Genomic DNA, 9,369 nt, shown 5'->3' on the forward strand with positions numbered 1-9,369 from the left:
TGGAAACTTAAATAATGTATGGAACCAGTCACGTGACATTTCGTAGCATCTGTCATATTTGGTCATATCGATACATTATTTTCGTTTTGGTAGGGGTTTGTCGATATAGGATTGTCATCTTGGCTAGGCGCCCAGCTATGGGTGTTTTATATCGCCATGATGATGATGATGATGATATATTTCGGCTGTCAAATTTCCGGCACTAACATTCCACACCATTTTACGCGTTATAAAACTTTAATGAAATCGAAAACTGGGCTACCTAAAAACAATAAACTGAACACGTAAAAACCTTATTCATAGGTACCTGAGCATAAACACAGACAATAAAAAACGCACACAAAACAGCTACCTTTAGCCACAACAATACGCACAAGTCTCTCCGTTCATTTACATAATCAACTCTCATCAGCGAGATTTGCATCCAAAACGCACAACGAATTAAATTCACAACACTACTACCAACAGCACTAAACACCTACAATAACTCTTATGCCAAACAAAATAGGGTATAGTTTCGTATAAGTGGTTGCCGAGATAACGTGGTCAAGTATTCAAAATAAGAATTCAAACGTCCCGCTTGTCAGCAATTTGTTTTGAAGAGAGAACATTTCTAATTCGCAAAAAGAACGAGCGTTCTATGTTTAAAAAGTATCGTCACGCAACCGGCGTTAGGGTGTGTGCAAGGCGAGTTTTAGTATGTTTTTTTTTTCATAAGGTGATAAAAACTAATATTTTATTGTAGGTATATTACCTAATACAAACATTTACACAATTTCAGGTGTGTTTGATAGTGTCTTGTCTACTTGCCCAAATAAAAATCCGAACTCTTGTCACTAATATAATTAACTCTATTTGCAAATATTACAAACAACTCGTAAATTTTTCTTGGTACAAATTAAAACAACAAATTTTATATTAAGTGTCCATCCAAATTCACTAGTAGCAAAAACGCACGACCACTAAGTGCCACTGAGTCGGTAAGTGTGCACACACCTTAACAAACTTCCGAATTTGAATTTAAAAAGTTCGAAATGGCGCTCTCTAGATTTTTTTTCTGCAGCCGTCATTAGACCGCGGCTTCTTAGGGAGCCAGCTTATTATTATTAGTGGTTGCAACCTAGTTGGGGTGCCAATTTGTTCCTCCGACATCGGGTGCAATTTGGACATCGATGGACAATTGGACACCCGTTGTGATTATTTTTTAAGTCTGAAGGCGGCTACTAGAGATACCGTGCAGATATGCGTAAGTGAACTTGGCAGAAAATATTGTCGCCTCTTGGAAATGGACTCTTTTTAACTAGATTGAACCCTGTGTTATTTTTTTAATGTGTGGATACATTTTAACATAAAAGTAACCCTGTGACCCATTTAGTGACGCGGTGGCAACATAGTTGCATTTTTATCGCCTGTCACTATGCCTGTCACTTTCACACTTACATACTTGTTAGAACGTGGTGTGTCATCATTTTTATCGCCTGTCAGGCATGGTGACAGGCGATAAAAATGCGACCGTGTTACCACCTCTAAAAGAAATTTCTGCCTATTATTGCTTTATACTGTAAATCAAATTTCACTGTAAGTCCTATTGGGAAAATGGGGAGAGGTTATCATATCGGTTCAGGTAGGTACTAGGTAATGTGTGTTTCGAGCCAGCAATTGTTTATGAGTTCACCTATATGTATCGGTATTTTGAATGTTATGTAAATTTACATGCAATCACAAAATATTTTAAATTGCGTGCGATCAAAAAAACCCGTGGAATCCGCACGATTCGGACCGATCCGTCGACCATAAAGCACGTCGCATTTATCTCTGTATTTCTACACGCCCATCATTGTCTCCGATTCTTTCAAAAAGGCGTAAGTGCCACATTATTTCAAACCGCTTACGACGTTTTTAACGGTTTGCGGGCTGCCCCCGGGACAATCGAAAACGGACAATTCGAATTTTGAATTTGGAAGCACCGCCGCCGGCCGCCATATCGCACGCGATACGATGTAACGGCCATTGTTTTTAGGGATTCGTGGGAATGTTTAAGTGTGATATTTGTTGAGAATTGGAATGAGATTCGTTAGGTACACCCCCCTCTTATTTACACCAGCAGGCGTATTATGACAGCGTTTTACACAAAAATAAAACGCTAATTAAATAACTTACCATATTCGAAACCTAAGAATAATATTGAGAATGGCAACATTGTGTTGTCGGTCGTATTGTCCTTTTCTAGCATATACGTCCCTCTCTCTCTCACACATTCCCACCACAGAGCAGTTGGTTTTGACAGGTGTTTGACAGTTACCGCCAAAACAAATTTCCAAGTCATTGTTTCAAAATTATACATATTTACACCAGGCAGGATTAAAACTTTAGGTTTCGAATATGGTAAGTTATTTAATTAGCGTTTTATTTTTGTGTAAAACGCTGTCATTAAACAACTGTACCGATATTCGAAACCTAAGAATAATATTGAGACGTGTTTGTAATCGCCTGGTGGTGGGAAGACGCCAAGCCAATGTGATTATACATGTACTTATTATGTATATGTAATATTATTATATTACGAGTGTTTAATTAATTATGCAGTACACCCTTTATTTTAACACCTGTGAGGAGAGAGGTATTATGTAAAGCATACAATTTGATATACCATTATATTATGTTACTAACTTTACATTTCATATACGTACTTAATGTACTTATAAATGTTCAAAGAGAAAAAATGAGTCACCACAATGGCGCTATACTTAATTATATGTATGTGAAAACTAGGTAAAAGAAGATGAGATAAGTCAGTTTACTCTTCAAGGAGCATACAACATCTGTGATAAGGAGTGATGTAATTCAAGTATGAAAAGAATAAAATCATAAAGTACTCGAGTAGTTTTTATTTATAACTCCCAATTATTAACAAATTTGATAATAATTATCTAGTAAAGTAAGCAGTTGCAGGGATATAACAAGGACAAGACCTTTCTTATTTCCAGAATCCCTCGGGATTAAGTAGACGAATATTTTAAATATTCGTTATAATTCACTATCACTACCCACAAAGTTAATATTGGGTACCTACTTACTAAAATGTCATAGGGAATTACTGAATTCCTTTAATGACTGTGAGTCAGTGTGAGCTATATACTTGGTTATAGCTATAAAATGCATTTAATCCTTTGTACGCTTTACTAACGCGAACGCGAGCTAATGTACCTAAACAAACCTTACTTAAAATTGTGAAGGTTACTTTGAGAGCTTAAGCCATAACATAACACTCATGTGGGCACGCCTGGTTATGACGCTTTTTGGTGCTCTTGGCGTTCAAATGGTTAATATAGAAATGCCACAGAACCTTATCAATTATATTTGTAAAGGTGCAGGCTCATTCTGCTTATATTCATGTTTAGCTATCATCAAGTGACCTTAATTGTACTCATTAATTTCTATATATGCAGTAAGAGTAATTTACCTTATCTGGTGCCTACTAGTAGGCATAAGCTTGATTGGTTCTGAACGCTAAAGTGGTTTAATTTATGTAAACCATTCATAGCATTGCTTAATTCTGAATATTCAGTTTCCTCTTTCCAGTGTGTAATTTATTAAGAATAAGGTACTTAATTCGAAACCTTAGCTCATCGCATATGTGTTTTTAACCAAAGCGCAAATTTGTGTGTTTATTTAGTGATCATACATTATTTGCAATTACTGTGCGGACCATGGGGTCCCCGACCTTTTGCCGGCCACCCGTGGGCCCAAAGCCAACAGCGCAGAGGCCCTTTAAGAGAGACCCATTTCATCCAATGCTAGAGTCAACACTTTGTCGAATCTATTTGATATTTATAAGTATACATAATGAACTAAGGATAATTGTAACTTTTTGATATCAAATATACGCCGAATTGTCAATTATTTTATATTTTGAAATACATATAATATTACTGGATTTGGATCAGTGTGCTTTTGAATACTATATCTCTGGCCTACTATATAAGCTAGTCTATTAGCATCCCGCCTCCTGGAAGGCAGTCTACAGACTTTTTAGATATATATTCACAGTGGGGCTAAGTGTGTGGACCTAGTTTTCCGACACTTGACTGCATGAGATTATAGTGAACATTTTTTCAGGTCTCGGGCAAGAAGGGTACCTAGATAGGTTGAGGTCCTTAACTTGTGGATTTGGTAAGAGCAAGACACAGGCGGGGTGTAAATTAATTAATCCACCATGTTTCAAGAGATTCATGTGCATTGATGCCTTCAGGTTACGCTGTACAGACAGACTAACACTTTGGCAGAGTTTTGCCAACATATAATAAATGACTGCATTTGTTTGGGTGTACATGTTCAACACCAAAGACATATTTATATATTTCAATCTATTTTTGAAAGTTTGGCGTTTCAAAATAGCTTCGCCTTTTCGCAAGGCGTGCTCCTGTTTCTCTATTTTATTGTGCAAGCGAACAGTATCACAATGCTATAATTTTGTATAAATTGAGAACTAGAGGGTCATGCCCTAGGCGTGACCGCCCAGAAGTTGTGCTAGAACCTTTCGTACAAGCCATTCAGTCACTGTTTTTAAAAACCTTTTGTAGAGGGTACATTCCACGTTCTTAAATTTGTTAAACGTGTAGTATCAAGCTATGACAAGTCATGATAAGTGAATTAAGTGGTAACAGTATCTGGTCCGTGCATAGAAGCACTTGCCCTTGAGGTTAGGGCATGGGTAGTTTATAATAAACTTAATCCGTGCATGGGAGCACTTACGATACAGGTGGTTTATAACTTCCAGGGTCACAATACAGACATAAGGGTGTAAAATACATAATTCATAAACGCCCGTTAGGCCAGTTTTGTATATTTTATTTCAAACATGCTTGTGCAGCACCGCCAGCACATAATAATTTCCCATACCATGGCAGTCAGGGATATAATAATTAAATAGGTAGGTAACCTTGGTCATATCGTGTACATAGGTAGGTACTCGTAAACATGTTAACTGAAAGACTAGTGCTCTCGAGGCAAATATAATTTATGCAACTGTGAGCTGCTCTTACGTTGGGATCATATGTATTTATTTCTAGTCTGCCTTAGCAGGCCTAGACTTCAAAGGTTTTTAGATATTCATAGGGCCGTTAAACGGACCTTTTGTACACCTTGAGCAGGCTGTTTGTTTCACACTATGAGTAATATATATTGTAAACATAGCTTATTTCAGAATGGAATCGTAAGCTCTGTCGTGTCGTGAGCTTACCGAGCCTGATTTAATTAGAGTCCACTGATTATCTGGACCTTGGAGGATTGAGCACTCCTTATTCTAATTATCAATATTCTGCCTGGGCTTATAGTCGAAATTCAGCGACTAAATTTCTTAGTATTATCTATGCCGCCCAAGTTATGAGGCTTAGCGTCTCCAGACCACAATTTTATTTATATATTAGGTTGCAAAGATTTTATCATCTTTAAAATAAAAATGAGTCGAGATAGGCCTGGAATCTTAGGTTATTTTTTACTTTTTATGATTTTAGAAATGTTATTGTAAATAGTAAGTAGTTTTCACTTTTACCACAGTTAATTAGCCCAATTTTGGGTTTAGCCAACAGGGTGTTCGGGACCCTTAGAATAGATTGGTAAACAGAAATGAAAACTCTAATAACGAAGCTTTGCCTATTTCGACTGATTTTTACCCAAAACATTATTTTAAACCCTTTTTACTTTCTCTAAGAGGAGATATTTACAAATTCATCTTTGTAATATTTTTCTGATTGTGGCCTACTCGCTCGCTTGTGTTATAACCATATCATTTATATTTCTGTGAATATGTCTGACATGCCTTGCGCAGGCTTACATAGGTTATAATATCATCATCAATAACTTGACGTCAGTTTGTGAACGAATCAAAGATTCTTTGGCACACCTTACGCAGGTGGAAACATGGCAGCCTTGCGCAGGCTTAGATAGGTACATAATATATTGGTTTTATCACAAATAACATGACGTTAGTTTGTGAACGAATAAAAGATTCTCTTAGGCACACTTCACGCAGGTGGAACCATAACAGACGTAGGTTTAAGAATATCATTCAAATCAAATACCCTGTGGGTAATATTCCCTTAGTTGCGGGTTCCTTGCTCGACAAGGTGAAAGGCTTTAAGAAGTCTTTAACAGGCACTTTTAGAGAGTGTCATTCACGGTGACGCGCAGATTTGCCAAAACTAAACTTTAACTCTACAGTTAACTAATATAATTTGACAATATGAACCAAACCATGCGTCTTCGTCAATGAATCAATCTAAAGATTCCCGTATCGTTAATGCCTTCCAAATCACAGGCTTCCGATTTTATTTGAAACGTTTACAAGTGTACTATTTATGTAGGTAGGTAGGTAGGCTTAAGAATTGACCCTCTTGTATGTAGTTACGTATAGAATTAATAATCACATTATTCAAATCCAAAATAACACAAGCACATATAGCAACTACATGCAAGAGTTCTTTCCTTAACCTTTTTAGGCTGTAAGTACCTGCTAAGTTATTTATTTAAGTAGGTACCTACCTACATTTTAACCTTTTTTTTTTTTTTTTTTTTAATCAAAGATCTAGTTGGAGAGATATAAGTTGGTAGATAAAGAGTGAAATACTTCACGATTTCGCATGTCATTCTTGCGCAGAGCCATGCTAATCTCTCTCTGTGTCTAGTCAGATTTAAGTTTATGTACTGCCGAAGTACTCACTTTCCACAAAAATAAATGCAATGTTTGCGATGTAGGTTTGTTCGTTACCTTGTGTCCCTCAGAGCGGAAATAGAAGCCCCGCGAAGCGGGGCTTCGTCGACTCCTAAGCGGGTACACATTATTTATCAGCAAGTTTATTACCAAAAAATAAATTTTGCAATAAATATTATATTAACCCGGAACGGGATAAAAAGACAAATTGCTGATAGATACTTGGACAGATAAAACCTACACGTCTATAAGCTTCTACCTTCATACGTAGGTTCTACGTAACACGTATTAACTATCCGATCCTTTCGTATTCGAAAACACAAATCACTTGAAAACTGAAGGGTATGCCTCCACAGATCACCATTTAAGTATTATAATTTCAACCGTTATTATACACACACACAAAGATTTAAACTAACAAGACTCTGAAGAGACTTAATGTAGGTATAAAATTAAATTATAATGGTGACACGTGCACGCTTTACCAGCTCGATGTGTTTTCTAACATGTGTTTTAGTATTTTCATTGGCATAGCCACGGTGCGCGCAAGCAGCCTTTGAAAACACTTGCACATCACTATTCCGGATCGTTTTTATTTGCTAGATAGTTTAACGGACAACTAAATTTAAATATTTATTTCGAACGGCAAAAGCCGTTAGAAACTGTTTTTCAATATAGTCAGCTAAACTGGGGTATAAATTCAAAAACTCACCAGCAGTTTAGCTTCACGACCTTCCAGATGGAAAAACAGCAAGCCAATGACTTGGAAATTTGTTTTGGCGGTAACTGTCAAACACCTGTCAAAACCAACTGCTCTGTGGTGGGAATGTGAGAGAGAGAGAGGGACGTATATGCTAGAAAAGGACAATACGACCGACAACACAATGTTGCCATTCTCAATATTATTCTTAGGTTTCGAATATCGGTACAGTTGTTTAATGCATGGTTTTATCCACGTGATATTATTACTGTCACTTTTAAACACCTCGGGATAGAAAGTGACGGACACCGTTTTATCACGCTGTCACGTACACAAGAACAACTATCACATACTGTGTGTAAACCTCGCCTTATACCACCCTGTGTGTAAACCTCACCTTATACCACTGGTATAAGGTGAGGTTTACACGTGAGGTATTAAAATAAAACAAATAATTAATTCACAGCCCGGTACGCTCACAGCGGTCACAGCACCAATCATAATAGCCGTAACACACTACCGCACCGCACCAAGGTCACGGTGCGGTGCGATAGTGTGTTACGGCTTTAATGGCAGCCATCTATCAGTGTAGCCATGCAGCGTTCCCTTGGAAATTTATGGAAACGCTACAAGACTCATTATGGTTTTCAGAGTACTCTTAACTAGATAGCCATATACACGGTGTGGCCTGTAACACGAGCAAAGAATTAAAACATAGATTGTACTCCTCAAACGGTGACACTTTTGTTCAACAACTTTTAAAAATTATGAGGTATTTAGACTCCCTATTTTTCATACAAAATAAATACTATCTTCAATGGACGCCATCGCCACGCCATATTAGTGTGATTGACGTTGCTTGTCACGCCTTAAACATAACAAAATTCGCAATACATTGCGTCTTAGAATAAACTTTAGTCTAATAAAAATCAAACCACAAGTTATTTTTAAAAGTCGCTGAACAAATGTTGGTCAGTATGAGGAGTAGGTACAGCCTACAGTTTAATTTTTTGCTCATGTTACAGGCCACACCCGGTATGTATAAGTACTCTGGCAAACCCGCTATGTCAGTAGAAAAACGCGCGAAATTAAAATTTTCTATTGGAGGACAACGCGCCTACTTTTTTAATTTGCCTTCCGTCTACTGACGGTAATGGCCTGTCAAACTACTTAATATACCTATGTGTCGACGAGGTATACGTGGCCAAATCATGGGGTCTTAAGGAACCGACAAAAAAAAAAGATTTCTATTTTCCTTGACAGTTTTCGGTACAGTCTGTCCGCACAGACTCTATTCATAAGCATGTTAACTATAAACAATACAAACAATAATTACTACCTTCATATTTCTATTCACGGAACCCTATTCTCAATTGCTCAGTAACAAAGGTTAAGTAGTTCAAGGTCAGATGCTCAGATGTAGGTATAAGCGCATGTCGGCAATGTTTTTGTCTATGTTGTATCGTTATCTATGGACCTTCTGAGAAGCTCTAAATTACCTCATATTGCACCGATCACGCTATAAGTACGTATGGATTTAGTTTGTTGGCGGATATAGGTAGTTTATGTGAGGCTAACTCTGTACCTAAACCTATGTATGTATCTTTAGGTATTTAAATAAAAGTAAACAAACAATTTGTACATTTTCGGGTAGTTATAACATTTATTGGTTAACCAACCAAATACAAAACCGCCTGGATCAGTCACTAAACGGCGTGACTTTAACCTACATTATTTGATCATGTATTTAATGTTTTCATCTACCCTCAACTGGCTTAAGGAGCCATTTGAGGGTAGATTTTGTTTACTTTTGTTTATATACCTAAAGATACAGAGTATAGTATCTGAAAAATAGCTGTAGGTATTTCAGTTAAATTGAGATCATGCCAGAATTTCCAAAGGTTTTCATGAATAAACATTAAAAAATAAAACCCCTAATTTTAGTTTGACAGTGTGA

At 37.0% G+C, this 9,369-nt stretch overlaps 1 non-coding gene across 1 annotated transcript; it reads right to left on the minus strand.

Annotated features, from left to right (window-relative positions):
• Positions 1-6,613: 6,613 nt before the first annotated feature.
• On the minus strand, positions 6,614-6,717 carry LOC134799056 (U6 spliceosomal RNA). Its single transcript, XR_010145326.1, has one exon. It is a non-coding gene; the product is annotated as a U6 spliceosomal RNA (small nuclear RNA).
• Between the last annotated feature and the right edge of the window lie 2,652 nt (positions 6,718-9,369).

This window comes from Cydia splendana, chromosome 17, assembly GCF_910591565.1.
Source record: "Cydia splendana chromosome 17, ilCydSple1.2, whole genome shotgun sequence".
Lineage (NCBI taxonomy): Eukaryota > Metazoa > Arthropoda > Insecta > Lepidoptera > Tortricidae > Cydia > Cydia splendana.